General features: G+C 43.0%; 1 protein-coding gene across 2 annotated transcripts in view; it reads left to right on the top strand.

Annotated features, from left to right (window-relative positions):
- ZNF346 (zinc finger protein 346) overlaps positions 1-18,126 on the top strand; it is a 319,091-nt gene that overhangs the window by 110,012 nt on the left and 190,953 nt on the right. The gene's annotated exons all lie outside the window — the stretch shown is intronic.

The raw sequence follows: 18,126 nt of genomic DNA on the forward strand, positions 1-18,126 counted from the left end.
TGAGCAATTATCAGTGAAGGCATTTTCTAGAAAATTTAGTGTGGTACTAAAATTCGTCTGCATGGTTTTGTAATGGACTCAATGTGCCAAGCCTGCCCTTGAAGTGTTTTGTCTTTTGTCTGTTTTTAATCCCCTCCCCACGCTTCCTGAACCCACAAATGAACTGGGGTTGCCAATCCAAGTGCCCGAACCAAGAGTTGGCAGAGTAAGGTATGCAGGGAACACAAGAGTATGAAGGGGAAATCGCCATCTTCCAAGAGCTATACCTCGTTGGCAAAATGAGGCAGCTTGATGAGATTAAATGAGCAGTGTTTGGTGGTGAAATAGTGCAGTAATTGGGCATAAGCTATCAAATCTGACTATCTGTACCAATCTATTGTATAATGAGAAGAAAAATGAACTCCACCATCCAGCCTGTGTTCAGTGGCTTGAAATGGCATGGCGAAACCTCCATTGCATCACACAGAGGGGGCACTCTTATGTCCACTCGCTTTAGATACTGTAGATATACATGGGCCATTTTAATTATCCACCCAAAACCTCAAAGTAGGCAAGCAGCACAACAAAGCATGTTCCAACAGATCGTAAATAGCAAAATGGCAGTCTTCACGGCTTAAGTAACCCACAGAACATTTTCTATAATAAAGGCAATTAGAAACACTTCCTGCTGAAACAACTCATAGACGCTCTTGGGGATATTTTCTTTTTGCAAATAGTACTCCATCCTGTCCTGTATTTGTATTTATTTTAGATTTATTGCGGAACTTGCCCTGGGGCATCTGGGCGCATAATTTACATATAGGTGTTACATACATAAAAACAGCTTTCCTCAAGGGAAAGGGTAAATCATAATAATGACGGTGAAATTCTTAAAGGACCCACAAGAAATAACGAACCGCGTATCAATGGTTACTATAGAGATGGCGAGGGACTGAACAGCAGATATGAATGCAATACAGGTGTGGTTAGGTGGAAGAAGCAGATGCATCACACTCATGGAGCCAGAGTTTTGCTTTGTTCTTAAAGGAGTGGCTGAACGATTTGGTTCTAAGTGTGGTGGGTATGGTGTTCCAGAGTTGGGGAAACTAGAATCCCCGGCTGTCTGAAGCTTGTAATTGGGTATAGACAGTGTATGTACCTGGGCTGAACTGAATGGTTTGATTGCTGTGTGCCTCGTGAAGCGATTGATCAACTATGCAGCTGCCAGATTGTTCTGTGCCTTGCGAGTTAAGGCAAGGGTTTTTAGCGATATGCGATGTGCAACAGGGAGCCATTGAAGATTGCGTCTTGTGTCAGATGTGCGATATCCTCGGGAGTTTGAGAGCCGTCCTGATAACATTATTCTGGGTGACCTGTAATTTATCAATGTTTCTTTGGCTAGTCCCGAAGTATAGGGCATTGCAGTAATCAATTTTTGACAGTTTTCGCGAGGATGGTGCAGTTGTCCGTCGTCAAAGGTCTGCAGGCAGTGATGAGCTTGCAGGTGTAGGCTGAGGCTGAGACAACAGCATTTATTTGTCTGGTAAGTGATAGTGTAGAGTCTAGGTAGATGCCAAGTGTTTTGTAACGTTAGACACTTATCGTAAATGATTTGTAGGCTGGGTCAAGTTTAGAGAGTTTGTGGTGAGAGCCAAGGACAAGTAGCTCGGTGTTTCCATCGTTGAGGCAGAGCCCATGATGTTCCATCCAAGCCTGGATGACTGTGTAGACTTCATTGAGTGCTTTAGTCAATTACGTAGTCACCTGTGATGGGTGTCTCCTGAGCCTCCTGGCACTATTTCTGGACTCTGGATTTCTTTCCCCATTGAAGTTTGTTAGGAAAGATGTTCTTTTTGCTGCTTTCCGCCAATAGACTTCTTTGGGACAACTTTTTTTTTTTGTTGCTTTCGACTCCTGTCTGATTGTTTGAAGGCAAGTAAAGCCTTCTGCTTTACTTTGTCCTTTTGCTCATTCTCATGGGGAAACGGATGAGTCCGTAAAACTATAATACAGTGAGACTGTCTCTTTGTGAATTTATTGTATTGTGCGGTTAGGATGCTTTGTATACCTGTAATGTTTTCTGTATTGGCTTTTTGGTTACTTTTACGATGTATCGAGAATAAGCTGGTGGCAGCAGTTAGTTTTCTACTTTTGCTTAGGCAATCTTTAGGGTGGCTAGCACCCTAAAATGGCCTCGCTATGAGGTTTTAGCTTGCCTTTTGCCCATATTGTAATTTGGACATCAAGTCTGGGAATGCCATATATGGAATGCCCTTTCCATTGGAAAGCTCCTGCTTTCGCTGGTAGGAACTGCTCCAGTGACCCTAGAAGACTGTCTGTGGTGACGCCCGTTGAAATCTGTCTTCTTCGCACCCTAGAGGTGTCCTGAGAAAAGACTGGGCGATGTGGCTCAAAAGTCTGAGCTCGCTTTATTTTTGGGCTGAATAGCGGTCTACAATAGGGATGTCACGGTATTAGTTTTATGACGGTACGATGACCTTCTTGCCAAATGACGGTATATCATGGTTATCGCGGTATAGCAGGTGGAGTTAACTAATCTTAACAAATATTTTGTAAAAGGTCATAAATTGTCAGATTCATCATCACAAACAAAACCAGGCACCCAGGGCCAGAATTGGGCTTTTCAACATACTTTCCACTGAAATGCCACCCCTTGCTTCCACCAAACATAAACACACGTGTGGAGAGGAGGAGGGGGGGGGCCTGCTGCGACTGGCAAAGCAAATTGAATAGCTTTTCTTAAGTGGTCATTTTAGGCTTTTAGCTCCCCCACTGGCTACTGGTGAAGATGACCATGTTGCCATCTTGATAACCTGCATGCCACAGATCAATGGAGGCTGATGGTACTATGCACTTGTTTGCATGTTCTCTTTCTCTCTCTCTCTCTCTCTCTGCCTCTCTCTCTCTCTGCCCCTCTCTCTCTCTCTCTCTCTCTCTCTCTCTCTCTGCTTCTCTCTCTCTCTGCTTCTCTCTCTCTCTGCTTCTCTCTCTCTCTGCTTCTCTCTCTCTCTGCTTCTCTCTCTCTCTGCTTCTCTCTCTCTCTGCTTCTCTCTCTCTCTGCTTCTCTCTCTCTCTGCTTCTCTCTCTCTCTGCTTCTCTCTCTCTCTGCTTCTCTCTCTCTCTGCTTCTCTCTCTCTCTCTGCTTCTCTCTCTCTCTGCTTCTCTCTCTCTCTGCTTCTCTCTCTCTCTGCTTCTCTCTCTCTGCTTCTCTCTCTCTCTGCTTCTCTCTCTGCTTCTCTCTCTGCTTCTCTCTCTCTCTCTGCTTCTCTCTCTCTCTCTGCTTCTCTCTCTCTCTCTGCTTCTCTCTCTCTCTGCTTCTCTCTCTCTCTGCTTCTCTCTCTCTCTGCTTCTCTCTCTCTGCTTCTCTCTCTGCCTCCCTCTCTCTCTCTGCCTCCCTCTCTCTCTCTGCCTCCCTCTCTCTCTCTGCCTCCCTCTCTCTCTCTGCCTCCCTCTCTCTCTCTGCCTCCCTCTCTCTCTGCCTCTCCCTCTCTCTCTGCCTCTCTCTCTCTCTCTGCCTCTCTCTCTCTCTCTCTGTCTCTCTCTCTCTCTCTGCCTCTCTCTCTCTCTGCCTCTCTCTCTCTCTGCCTCTCTCTCTCTCTCTCTCTCTCTCTCTCTGCCTCTCTCTCTCTGCCCATCTCTCTCTCTCTCTCTCTGCCTCTCTCTCTCTCTCTCTCTGCCCCTCTCTCTCTCTCTGCCTCTCTCTCTCTGCCTCTCTCTCTCTCTCTCTGCCTCTCTCTCTCTGCCTCTAGTTTACTTGTGGGCCAAAAGGTGTTCAGTAATCACGGACATGTTAACCTTTGGTATGGCAGCAGGGAATGCCCACAGAGATGAGTGAATTTTGCGGTGTGCCTTATTATATGTAAATTCAATGATAGAATCATGGAAATCCCCCATGGTCATATATTTAGAAACCATCCATTATAAATATATAAACCCCAAAGCCGCCAACCCAAAGTAAACCCTTTTCCTTCTTGGAACTGTATTTATTCTTCCTATTGCTAACATATTGATTGTGTGTCAGGCACGTGTGGTTTATGGAATGGCATTAAAAACTGCGCCAACTGAAACTACTTGGCAGACGGCACATCCAACAGTGCAAGACCAAGACTGCGCAGCACCCGCTTACTGCAGCCTTTCCAAATCAGATTGAAAAGCACACTTAACGGTATAAACGGTATACCGGTATAAACAATGTAACGGTTATTATTGTTCAATTAAGTGGTTCACGGTATCTTTAACGGTATACCGTTATACCGTTACATCCCTAGTCTACAATATATCTCGATTGTGGGTTAAATGTGGGCTGTCACAAACACCTTTATAAGATATTGATCAAAATAAAGTGCAGATTGTAAGGCAAAGTTTGACTGTAGTACCCTCTGGGGAACACTACAAACAACTGACTACAGGTATAGGCAACCCAACCTTTGTTATAAGCTTGCACTATAGTTTTGGTGGCGTGTGGAGCAGCCAGGCTTATTTCAAGAGGGGAAATGGAAGCTGTAGTGGAGTTACACAAAGATTCAGTTATAGGTATTCAAATAAATTTACACGCAAGGTTTCTTGCATAAACAATCATTAATTTATCATTCCGTTATAAAGCCTTCTTTAGAAGGGAGCAATATACTAGTAACGTACAAATACACTACAATACTGTACACTCTGGGCCTCATTCCGAGTTTGGAGGTAACCACGCCACTATTTGCGGCATGGCTGCCTCCAAACTCATTCCGATTCCTCCCTGGTGAATGGAGCAATTAACAGTCCATTCCAAGGTTGGCGAGACCGGTAATTCCCCATTCACCAGGGCCCTTCCCCATTCCCATTTGAGCCCCCATAGGGCTCAATGGGAATGGGGAAGGCGCCAATAACGGTACCGTAAATTACAGTACCGTTATTAGCTCTAAAGTCCCTTTGCGGGTCCCGTCCTTCACACCTGCTAAAAGCAGGCGTTAAGGAAGGACCTGTGAAGGGAACTCGTAGGGCGGTAAGGGTTTAACGGCACCGGTCTCGTTACCGGTGACCGTTAACCCTTACCATCCTACTTGTAATGAGGCCCTCTGAGTTTCTGAATCAGACGAGACCCTTTTGGGATGGCCCACAGACACAACCTACACCCACATGTGACTTCAGTAACAACAGTGCTGGGGTCATTAATATCTTACTGTTGGCATTCAGAATACTCTTAAAAAGTTGGTAAAAGGCAAAGGGTATTCACTTCAAATAGGCTAAGCCAAAGTCTTTGTATAGGATGCAGCACTTCAGGTAAGTAAATGGAAAAGTCTTTGCACCAGTTCTTAGGAGTCTTTGATAAAAAGAATCAAATGTAGGGCCACAAGCTGATTAGACTTGTGAGTTGCAGAAGTTACAAGCACTTCCACAGTAAGAGGTAAGTTCTCTAGTGTTGCAGTACCTTAGTAAAGAATAAAAAGATGCAGCTGAAGACTTCTGTTCCTGTGCAGCTCCGCAGATCTCACTATTCCTGGGCCTCAGTCGTGGGGACAAGAGGGAGGACGTCTGGGTGGACTCCTGCACTGTTAAAATTGGCAACTGGCAAACTTTACTTTCAGTGGCTGTTTCGCGGTTCCTGGCTGTCAAGGTGGACCGTCCTGACTTTTGCGGTCCCGCACTCTGCTGAGGGTGCTCAGGCTTGGTCAGTCCTGCTTCGTGGGAGTCCAGAGGATCTTCCAAAAGCTAAAAGTAATGCACACAATCTGGTGGCCCTCTCCCTGGCTATACGGTTTCCTGCAGCAACTCTTGAGTAAATTCAACCAGCTCAGAAATGGGTGTCCAGGTGGCTTACTTTGGAGTTCATTGGTCCCACCAACTCAGAGAAGTCGTCCTTGCGAGCTTGGCAAGTTGTCACTGCAGCAGGGCTTCACCGGGCAAACCAAGGGTCCAGAGTTGCAGCAGGCGTCCTCTTCAAGCTCTTCTTCGGTTCCTTCGTCCAGTGGTCAACTCTGCCTTCCAAGCCAAAAGACTTGCCTTTTATTCAGTTCTCTCCCATTCATTCCAGCCTAGCTGCCACTTACCCAGCAGGGTTGCTGTCCTTGCCGGATAGTCAGCCAGCCAATCACAAAGTGCATTTGGTTTCCTAGGAGACTAAGCACAGGGAGTTTCGGGCAACTCCCTCACTTCCTGCTTTCCGCAGACACTCTGGCGCAGAGGCGGGTTTCTCTCAGAAACCCTGCCAACGGTCGAAATGAACAAAGAGACCAAACCTGGTTTGGCGCACAGAGAAAGTCTCTAGAAGGACCAGGCATCATTTTGGCAAAGATGGCTGGATGCCATTTTGAAAAAGATGGCTCCCGCGGTTACTTTACTGGAGCCGCAACTGTTGCGGTAAATGCAAACCAAGGTAGTTCAAACAAAACCACTGCCACCAGTCAGTCAATTGAGGAAAGGGTAACATAAAAAATGTTACATGAGCATTTAGACACAGGCGATACTAAGTAACCCCTTCAGCACTCTGTTGTAAGATAGGCTGTGCTGGGTCTAGCAAGTACAATACTAAGTAAAGTCAATTTCACTTTACTGCTCAGGGAATCAGTAGTTGATCCCAGAGAAGGTATTTAAACCTTGGGAAATCTGGAAGACTTCCCTGTGGCACTGCACTTAAGGTGCTTTGTGACACAATTGTAAAAGATGATGCCTATGGAGTTGGTTAGACTCCATAACTAAAAAGAAACGGTGTATAAAATCAGATTAAAATACATGAGAGAGTGGGGGGAAAAGGGTCTCGCTCTCTCCAGGTAACAAAATCAAGTCCTCATAATCCAGCGAAGTTGCTGGGGGTCTCTAAGGTGGAGGGAATTAAACATTTTTGAGAATTCTCCCTAACATCCCTCAAGAGATCTTCATCCTTTGGGGAACCCCTCAAGAGGATCTGTTCGCAACAGGTGCCAACCGGAAGTGCAAACTGTACTGCTTTAGGAAATTTCCCCCAAGAGGAGCTCTAGGAGACTCGTTCGTGGTGGTCTGGGAATGTCCACTCCTACACGAGTTTCCTCCAGTCCCCGTCATTCCTCACGTAATCAGGAGGTTGAGAAAGTTCAGGAAATCCGTGATCCTAGTTGCCCTGGATTGAGCCAGGAGGATGTGGTACCCGGACCTTCTCGACATGTCCATCTGCCCTCCGATAAGTCTTCCACAAAGAGAGGTCCTTCTCTCGCGAGAAGAGGGTCAGGTTCTCCATCCGGATATTGGGACGGTTAGCCTTCACTCATAGTTTCTGAGAGGCTGAAATAAAAGGATTGCGACCGCCCGGATGACTTAATGGAGATCTTGCTTTCTATTGCATCTGGCAAATCTGGGGCTCCAGATTGTTACCATCAAGGGATATCTGGCAGCGCTTTCTCTTTTTAAGGTCCCTTCAGAGGAAGTCTCTTATTTTAAGATTCCTTTTAATAGTACAATTTTTAAAGGGACTGACTAATAGACTTTTAACTAAAAAAAATAATCTTTTTAGTGGCAATTAACATCAGCCAGAAGGGTGAGTGAGCTACCTGCAAGTCTCCTCATAATGTCTTTTATAAAGACATAGTGGTACTAAAAGTGAAAACTAATTTTCTCCCCAAATTTGTCTGAGGTTAATCTTACTCAGAAGATAAACCTAGAAATTGTTTTTGGAAAGGGATAAGACACGCTTAGTCTACCTTGATTATGCAACAGTTTCGTATTAGAAGGCATAGAATTGATAGACTTCTATTTGGATCAGTCAGTATTTATTCTTGTATAGATCAGCTCACATGTGTTTCGACCTGTGGTCGTTTTCAAGGCTGACATTTGTTTCATAAACCAAAAATGATAGTGTTGAGGAGGATAAACATGAGCAAAAAGACATCACACATTTCTAACCGATAATGCATGTTTAAATATAAAAATTGCAGTAGAAATTGTAAAACAAAAAGACAATTTGGTTTTTACATACCCATTAACAGTTCATCAATAACTGGTTGGGGGGGAGGGTGCGAAGAAAAACAGGAAAGAGGACACTCCTTTACATCTTGAACAAATAGTTTTTTGAAAGAACATCTCCTACTTAATATATTAGTGCATTGCACTTCACTTGGCCATGGCCAATTTGGTTATATGGTAGGGTAAATATTATCCTGTGTTTGGTATATCGGAGATTAACGGTATAGTTCCACCCATTGTGTTTTTAGAATCACCAAAATTAACATTATTCTTGACCATATGTTGTGCCTTTGCTAGGAATCAATCACTTGTGATTTGATGTGCACCAGTGACATGAGCTGTATTATATTGTTGAAAATTCCAATAGCCCAGAGCATTAGGTTAGTGATGATAGGCATTGACTCGCCTATCAAATGCGCATTCTGCTGTAGTTCTAATGGGAAAATACAATCATGTTATTAACAGTGCGGTCTTTACTTAAAGTACGATGGATATTAGAACTACAAGGATATGTTGCCATTTAATTCATTAGGCAAATATATCCTACCGATCAAAAAATCATTGAGCGTCGTGACAGGTCTTTGTCCGATTTCTATTGCCGTTCTATTTGTCTGCTTACTAATTGTGCTCTGAAAAAAGTATCACAATGAGCCATATTCCCACCATGTTAGCATAATATGTTGAAACATTGTTTTGGTTCTTGGTCTTTTACCTCAGTCAGGGATGGATGTTGCGCATGTGCTGTAAATGTCAATCGGCACAAATATTCCCGAAATAAGCCCCCAATGTCAGAGTCGATTTACTCTGCCTATATTTAACAAAATATTTGGTATAATTACAATTCCATTGTGTGCGTTAACATTCTGCAATGCATTTTTTTTTAGATCAATAATGGTAATCCTAGTTTAAACATAAATGTTAGATCTACCGAGGTAAAAATCATGCTTGAGGTAGCAGATTTAATCAATTGTTAAGAGATATATGTGCACGTTGCTTTTAAAAGCCTCAAAAGTTGCAGAGATAATGAGTACAAGCTTAATAAAAGGTGCTTACCTAAATGCGGTAACATTTAATATGCGTTAGATTCCTGCAATGATAGTTTCACTGTTCGTGGCCTGAGACAGTGAGACATGTGTAGATTTGGTAGCAACGCACAAACGTGTGACGTCCCGCGCATCATGCGGTTAGTGCACGAGACGTCATATGTTCCGGTGTAAATAAAAACAAGTCGTTTATGGCTGCATCCTGAAGCATTTTAAAGTTGTATTGCATGATCAAGTAGCTTAACATAATGTGATTTCTGTCCAAATGAGTAGTGAAAATACCAGACAAAGTAAATTCTTCACATATCATAAAATCCTGTAATATTTATATATTTCACATGAATTGCTTAAACAATACCTTTTTGAAATCCGTATGTTGGTATCATCCCTGATGGGGGTAACTGGTGGTGTACATCACCCTGTTACATCTGTGCAGTATCCCAAAGGTTATGCTCATTGGATATAATGTTGTATGATGATTCGGTCAGTTAATTGATATGAGGAATGGAAAAATGACAGGTGTAAAAATCCCGTTGGGACTGTGGGGGTGATTGTGAATAATAGGTAAATCCCCTTTCATAGTTCGAGATGTATACATAACATAACAGGGTACTGCTGTAGATAAGAAAAGATGTACTCGACACCAGGCCCAATGTGCTGAATTAGCGGAGTACTTTTCAATAACCGGGGTTCTCTTGTATCAAATCTCGCCCCTAGTTTTGACCATATTAATGCATGGTAGGTGTAAAAGATAACCACATAGACCACAATATTTTCAGTGTATACATAGTACTATTTTAATACTATAAAGGTTGTAATCAAGGATTACACAAATGTTCAGTAGCGAATTTGAACCGAAACCAAGTCCTAAACATTTGAGAAGGGTAATAAAACAATTATTTACATCATTCATCAATCCTATGGTTACACATGACCAAAATGAATGGTTATTGAAAAAGGGAATAATGATAAATAAGATGTGAATACAGACACCCCGTGTACAAGGAGGGGAGAGGGACAGAGGAAGATATCCTTTGATTAGAAAAAGAAAACAAGAAAAAGATAATAAAATTTCATAGTAGAAGTTACATATATTCAAATTTTGGAAGAACCTAAACAATTCTAATAGAGGTTAAGAATCCCTCAGTTCGTTAGTTACTGCTTGATATTTACATAAAATTAATTCTAAACGAGTCCTAGAATTATATAGTTTTTTTTTGAGAATCTTTTTTACAGGACACATGTGGGGAAACCCCCACTGGGTTTCCCTACGCATATAGGGGGAACAAAAAGCATAGGTGGAAATACCAGATTGGACATGAACAGTTTAGTCATCTGATGCCAAAGTGTATAATACGATCCAGACAAGGGAACAAAAGTCCAAATGTTCAAGGACGGAAAATCTGGAAGCCAAAAACCACCTTATCCTTTTTCGTGTTTCGGTGGTTGTTACCACCTTCATCGGGGCAAATCATGATCATGGGAGAAAAACAAAGCACAGAATGAAAAAACGAAATTCTCAACTGAAAATATTGGGCTTCAGTGGTCATAATGCAAGCTTGAGTATACATCTATAATTGCAACACAAGCTTGCTTTAGAATTTAAAAAAGAAAGGAAAGAAAAGGTTCTCACACATGTGTAGCAAAAAGGGAAAGCCCCCATAGCGAGGAGAAAATAAAATTGTCCGTTCTTCACCTAGAGGGGTTGAGTTGAACAGTCTTCAAAAGTGTAGGACTGAAAAAACTAGCGTGCTGGTCCGCGCCAACTCAGTGTCCTCACGCCGGTACTGCCAAAAGTACACCCGGCAAGTTCGAGATGTATGACAAATTGAATGTGTCAAGTGAGGTGCTTATGGATTACAATAAGCATACATCTATTCAGTCATTATATATCTATGTATGTGACTGGATGACTGAGCTTAAACATGGAGTCACGGCATTAAATATTATTCTAAGTTGTGTACCCAAAAGTTAGCAATTGCAGAAAAACAGAATGTTTCCGATCTTTCAGAAGACATGTGTTTCTACTTGTGGTCGTTTTCAAGGCCATCAATATGCATTCTGAGCAGTAAGTTTACTGGGTATGTAAAAACCACGTGATGGTCTTTTGTTTTACAATTTCTACTGCAATTTTCAGATTTATTTAAACATGCATTATCTGTTTATAAATGTGTGATGGCTTTGTGCTTGTTTATCCTCATCAACACTTGTTTTATGAAAAGAATGTCAGCCTTTAAAACGACCACATCCATCTATCTATACAATAATAAATACTGACTGATCCAATTATAAGTATCAATTCTATGCTTTCTAATACGATACTGTTTATTTTTATTTTATTACATTTGTTATACGCCCAGACCCTGAGGTATCACGGCGTAGTTACGGTGAGAAGCAATGCAGTATTGGTGATTAGACAACAATAGAGCAAACAATACAAGTTGCACATTACAGTACTACATATCTACAAGATATATACTTTTATCTACAGTGTGGGCGTGGGATTAGATGGGGAAGCATGGTGTTTGGGCTCAACTTAAAACTGGTTGAATAACCACTTTTTAAGTAGTTAGTGGGAAGGATTGTTCCCTCTTGATGGGTAAGGTATTCCAGTGCCTCGGAGCGAGTACTTTGAAGCTGCTGCCTCCTGCTTTTTCTCTTTTGTAGAGTGGGATTTTGAGGTTTTTGCTCAGATCTAATAACAGCGGTCTGGTATGGTGTTTCTTAGAGACTGTGTTGAGAAGGTATTTAGGAGCTTTGTTGGTGATGCATTTATGAGAGATGCTAAGGGCTTTGAAGAGAATTCTAGCTTTGATGGGAAGCCAGTGGTTTTGTCTCCTGATATTGGATATATGATCCGATTTTCTTTTTTTAATTTTTTTTTTAATGCCTAAAGCAGCTCGAAGGGCATTGTTCTGCATGAGTTGGAGTTTGGATAGGTCTTGCAGTAGTCCAAGCTTTGAAAGTTTGAGCGCTCTTGCAAGTGTAATGCAATTTTCTGGTGTCAGGAATTTGCTACTGAGAGAGATACGTTTGGCTGTGGAGGAGGTAAGGGTGTTTACTTAGTCATAGTGAGTGTCGCGTCAAGGTAAACCCCAAGGGTCTTTACTTGTTTAAGAACTGGGATTGTGGTGCCATTGATGGTGAAAGATGAGTATATAGGCTGAAGGGAGGCGATTTTGGAAGGTGATCCTAGTATGAGTAACTGTTTTGTCATCGTTGAGACCGAGGCCGTTGGCCATCCAGTTTTGGATGTATAATCAAGGCAGATGGAGCGTATCTCATCCCTTTCCAAACACAATTTCTAGGTTTATACTGTCCTAGCCTTTTGGGTGGGCTAAGTGGAAAAGTGGACGCTGTCTATTTCCAAACTTAAAAGAAAAACGATTGGTCATAAGTGAACTAGTAACATTCAGACCCATATATCTTCTTATTTCACTACTCCAAAGATAACATTGCTATCTTTTAATCCTCCTCCACATCCTGGGAAGGAAGAGGAAAGACTTCACAGGCTTGACCCTAGACATGCACTGAGATTTTACATCTCCAGGTTGGAGAGATTAAGAGAGGATGACCAGCTATTTGTGGGCTATTCAGGTCACAAATTGGGACTGGCCATTACCAAGCAAACTATATCCAGATGGATTATACTAGCAATATCGGGATGCTACAAACTGGCAGCTAAAGATCCTCAGAACACCTTCGACCAGGGGCATTGCAACTTTGTCTGCTTTGCAGAGGGGAGTTCCGATAAAGGATATATGTGCAGCTGCCACATGGTCGTCTGTACATACCTTCACTAAACATTAGTTTACTCTTCATCGGGTCAGGATTCTGCATTTGGAAAAGCAGTGTTGCATTCAGTGCATACACAACCATAAAATACTGTCCTACTAAATTCTACTCCTCCACATTACTTAAACTACTTTGGGAGAGTATCAAAGGTGAGGAATACGTGGGAGGACACAATCCATTCGAAGAACAAGTTACTTACCACTGGTAACGTTCTTTCGACTTGATGTTCCTCCCATGTATTCCTTTTAGCCCCTCCAACCTACCCCGCAGTAGAATTTCCCTTGCGGTTGCAGTCTACGCTCTGTCAGGGGGAGTAACCGTCGAACACAAGATAATGCTCCATTTGTAAAAACGGAACTGAGGCCAATGGGCGCTGTGCGTGCTAGATATACCTACGGTGACGTCGACACGGATGCCTCCGAGGGACATAGTCGACAGGCATAGATATGCACAGAGCCCCCTGCTGACATTTTGTTTTACCCAAAGCAAAAGATGGATATTGGAAATATCAAAGATAAGTAATACGTGAGGGGAACATCCAGTCGAAAGAATGTTACCAGGGGAAAGTAACTTGTTCTACTTGCTGAAATAATTCGTTTGGCAACTGTATTCCTATGAAAGAAGTTAAAAGGTGTCATTAAGTTGATGCTTAACTTTGAGTTACGTTCTGCCCCTTTTTAAAAAGTTATTTTACTTAATTTGAATGGGCTTCCCCTTCTAAAAAGTAATAACAGTTGGTACTGTTTTATCATTGCTTAATTGAATGAGTGTAAAAGCTTACCGATGAAGTTTACCTGCCTTAAATAACCTTGTCATTCTTAAAGTGCATCATTGGGTGTCGCTTTCCCTGGTCAACTTTATACAGATCTAAAACAGCCTTGAGTTAATACTTGTTTTACAGTTGCTTGTAGCCCCTCCTACAAGTATATAGGTCTTACTCGCCTTGATTAGCTGCTGCTCTCCTAACTTTCTAACATTGGGTTGTGCTTCCCTGAATTGCTTTGGTGCTATTCAAAATAGTTGCATAAAGTTCTTACTTACCATAGAAACTGTATTATACTGGGTATAACTAGCTATGTAGCCGATAGTTCTGTTTCAATAGGTCAGTTAATTAACTTGAATAACCTGAATAACCTTAAAGTGTAATAGGCTTTTGCTTTCTCTGATTTGGTTAGTGCATTCTAAAATAATGGATTGTTCATATTTGTCGCTGGGTAGCTTAAGGCCCCTCTAGAAAGCATGAGTTGATTTACTAACTCTGAACTGAGCTCTTAAAAGTAATATTGCATGGAATATACTTGCAACAGTTTTGTTATGTAAATTCATAACTGTCACTGTATGACTGATAGGGTCAACTACCCTTGAATTACTGATTATATTCTAAAAGTATATCTAACCTGGTTTTACTCCCCGTGAATAGCTGACTGCGATTCTGAATGTGTTCTAGGTTTGACTCGCCTTGAACTGCTCATTGCTGTTCTTAATAAGGTTATACTTTGGGTTGTATTACATAAGTATTGAGTTAGTTTTTATAATTGCGTTTCTGAGGTTTGTGAATCTGCTTGGATCACATGCAGTGCATATAGTCCGACATCTAGTGGTAATCGCGTTTTTTCTTTTTTTTTTTTCAAAGATCGAAAAGGGACATCGACATGGGTGTGACTAACCATATCCCTAAAGTGACGTGTAGTGTATCCATAAATTCTTCACACATCGATGTACCACAGATTGTTTTTCTGCTTACCTAGTCGGTCGCACAGAACGCAGAGCATGTAAGCGTTTTATATTGTAGTTTTCTATTTCTTCAGTGGTTCGCTTTCCTTCGACTACTCTACGGCTGTTCTATGCCTAATCTTGTCTTCCGACAATCCATCCAGTGACTACTCGGCAATTGTTTTCCATGTGGCCTTGGCTGCCCAGCCTTTACAGTAGGAAGAGTGGGGCCCTGTTCATACTGTGTTCTCTTGAGAATGCCTTTTCGTCACCCATTCTTTTATTTGTTCTGGTTGCCATTTCACTCTGCTATGGAGAGGAAGCCTTTTAAATTTTTCCCATCTAGCAACAGCAAATTCCCCAGCAAAGATACCCACTACCACCACCTGCTCCAAAGCTCACAGACCCCTGCCGTCCCTCGACTGGTGTTAGGCAAGATATTGGATGCAGTAACCCTGTGGGAAGCTACACCAGCCTTGGCCTCTTGGCAGTAGGTAACCCAACTATTGGTATAGGCCTGTAAAACACAAGTTGGTAGTGACTGAGCAGCCAGACTTATCTGGAGGGGTAAATGTGAGCTGTAGAGATGTAACACTGAGATTCACAATTAAAAGTATCCAAACAACACTTGTACTCAAGATTTTCTAGTAAAATAATTATTGATTTTAACTGTCAGTTTTAAATAAGCCTTCATTAGAAAGGGCAATATGCAACAATAAAAATGCACTTCATAACACTTTCTCAGAGTTCAGATAAGCAAGTAGATACCCTTTTGGGATGCCTCACACACGCACACTTCCTACACCCTGAGGGGACTTCAATTGCTAGGACAATGTTTGGCATTAATATATCACTTTTGGTACTTAATACAATTCTGAGTTGTGGAAAAGGAAAAAGTTAGGGAAGGAAAGGGTTAACAGATTCTCAGAGCATGAGAATTCTTTGCAATATCCCAATTACATCTAGATTAGATCTTTCCTAGCAATACAAGTTAATCTTGTTTAACCTATGAGGGACAGTTGGAACCAAAGTCAATGGGTCAGAAGAGTCTGCAGGGATCCAGGACAGCCGAAGTCAATTCGAACAATAGCTAGGACGCTGAGGCACTAAAGTCTTGCACAATGTTTTATTAGAGTTTGTAGAAAAATAATCACTGTTGGGCCACAAGCTGTAAGGCTTGTAAAAGGTAGAACTGAAATCACCTCTGCAAAAAGCTGCTACTGCAAGTCGCCAGTGAGAACAAGCAAGCTACAGACATACACCTTTTGTCAATACAGTACCTTAGGTTCGAAGAAGAGGATCCAGTTGACTTCAGTTCTGGTAGCAGTCTTGCAGATCTTGGGTTCCTGGGCCTCGGTCATGGGGACAATAGGGTGGATGTCTGGAGGACTCCTGCACTGCAGTTCGAAGGTAGTTGGCGGCTATGGGCGCTTTCCAATTCAGCTGCACTTTGCGATGTCAGCTAGCAGTATATAGCACCACTGTGGATGTTGGACACTTAGTGGGCTCCCCTTGATTCTAGGGTCCAGAACTCTGAGGTGGCTCAGGCTTGGGCCTTCCTGCTTCGGGAGGGTCCTCTGGATCTTCCCGGCGCTCTGGTCCGGCTGAAAGACTATGAACTAGATACTGGTTTTCCTGACCCCTGGCACTCTGTTCCAGCAGCAGCGAAGAAGTACAGCCAGCAGGGAGAGGTTTTCCAGCAAAGTTCGTCTTGGGGTCAGTTGTTCCCACCAACTGAAGGGAAGAAGTCGTCCGTTCCGGGTTTCCCATAGCCGATACAAAAATTGGAGCTTCAGCACTGCAGCAGGCCTTCACTGGGCAAACCAACGGTCCAGGAGGGTTAAGAAAGCTTCTCTTCCAGTTTCTTTCTTTGGATGTTTTGTCCAGTGGTCGCCTCTATCTTCTGTTCAAGAGACCTCGCCTTTTATGCAGGTTTCTCCCATTTGTGCACAGCCTAGCAGTCGCTCACACAGCAGGGTGGCTACAAGGACAGCCAGTTAATCAGCACTGGGTGCATTCAGGTAACCAAGCTGACTAAGGACATGGAGTTTCAGGCACCTCTCTCGCTTCCTGCCCTGCGAGAGACACTGGAGCCAAAGGCTGGTTTCAGCACTGAAGCCTGCTAAAGACCAACGAACAAAGGCGCTAAACGTGGTTTGGTGTTCAGAGTAAAATTCAAGAAACACCTTGCGCAAGAAATGGCGAAAAAAAGACCAGGGCTATTTTGACAAAATAGTCACCCATGGGTGCTGTACTGCGACTGAGGATTCAGCCTGCGGTAAAAACGCCCAACGCCCAATGGTAGGAAAATTAAACCACTGCCGCCATCAATTAAGTGTAGTGAGGGTAAAATATATATTTGTTTTTACATGAGTAAGTAGGAAAACGGGCTACTAAGTAACCCCCGAGTACTTCCACATAAGATGGTTTGTACTGGACCTACATAGGAAAAACAAGTAAAGCCAATTTCACTTTACTACTCTTGTGTACAGTAGTTCACCCAAGAGAAGGTATTTAAACCTTATGAGAAATCCAAAGGATTCTCTGTGACACTGCGCAGAAGGTGCTGTGGGTTACAATACAAAAAGCAGATGCCTATGTAGTTTCAGACTCCAAAAACAAAGGAAACGGAGTAGAGATCAAAAATACATGAGGGAGTGAGAAAGAGCTGTTGCTCCCAGATTAAAATTAAGTTCTAAAGTCCAGCAAAAGAGCTGGGGGTCTCTAAGGTAGAGGGGAATTGGCACAAAGGGGAATTTTCCCCAACAGCAGGCCAGTTGAAGTCCTCGGCAGCGCCTTCCGAACCTCGTGGGTCAACGCTCTGCGCGCACACGCCCTCGCGGCCTACTCGCGGTGGTATGTACTCCTCTGTAGCGGGCGCCCCCACTAAATCTGTGGCCTCACCGCAGTAGCGTCGAAAGCTGCATTGTCGTCCACTCACCCAGAAGGGTCCACTCGTCGAACACTCCCAAAGCTTCGGGAGAAGCTTTCCAAAGCAGTTTTGCACGTTTTGGACCCCAAGAAAGCCTCCTCTTCGTCCGAGGATTATTCTTCGGCCTCTACTCCTCCTTGCACCAGGACCTCCTGCACTGCCTTTTACCCCCTCCTGATTCTTCAGACTTCTGAATGGACCAGGGACATGCAAGAGAAAGATGGCTGCGTTCACATTTCTCGGGCGAAGTCGATGATATTTTGAAAAGACACATGAATGTTGAACCCCTGCCCTGTCACTCCTAAATCGGAGGCTCCAGACCACATCTGGACCACTAGTTGGATGTGTTTGTAGATGATTGAGGTGACCGTTAGTGATGGGTAAGAATTATTGCAGTCGAACTGGTGTGAGACTACACAAGTCTGCTTTCTTGGTATTGGGTAACCCACAGTTTAATATAGTCCTGTACTACACAAGTTGGTAGTGTTACTGAGCAGCCAGGCTTTTCTTAACGGGGGGTATTGTGGGCTGTAGAGCTGTACGTGGCGTGTACCCAAAATCCCTCACGCGCTGAGGTCCCTCAGATTGTTTTTTTCCACCCAGATTACTGGTTTCCCTATTGCGGGGCTCTTTCATAAAGACATTATCACCTTGTTAACGACTTTGTCGATTATTTCCTAAGTCATTTCGACGGTGGTTCCTGTACTACGCCGAAGACTGCAGGGG

This window comes from Ambystoma mexicanum, chromosome 3p (genome assembly GCF_040938575.1).
Source record: "Ambystoma mexicanum isolate Mex_15411 chromosome 3p, UKY_AmexF1_1, whole genome shotgun sequence".
Lineage (NCBI taxonomy): Eukaryota > Metazoa > Chordata > Amphibia > Caudata > Ambystomatidae > Ambystoma > Ambystoma mexicanum.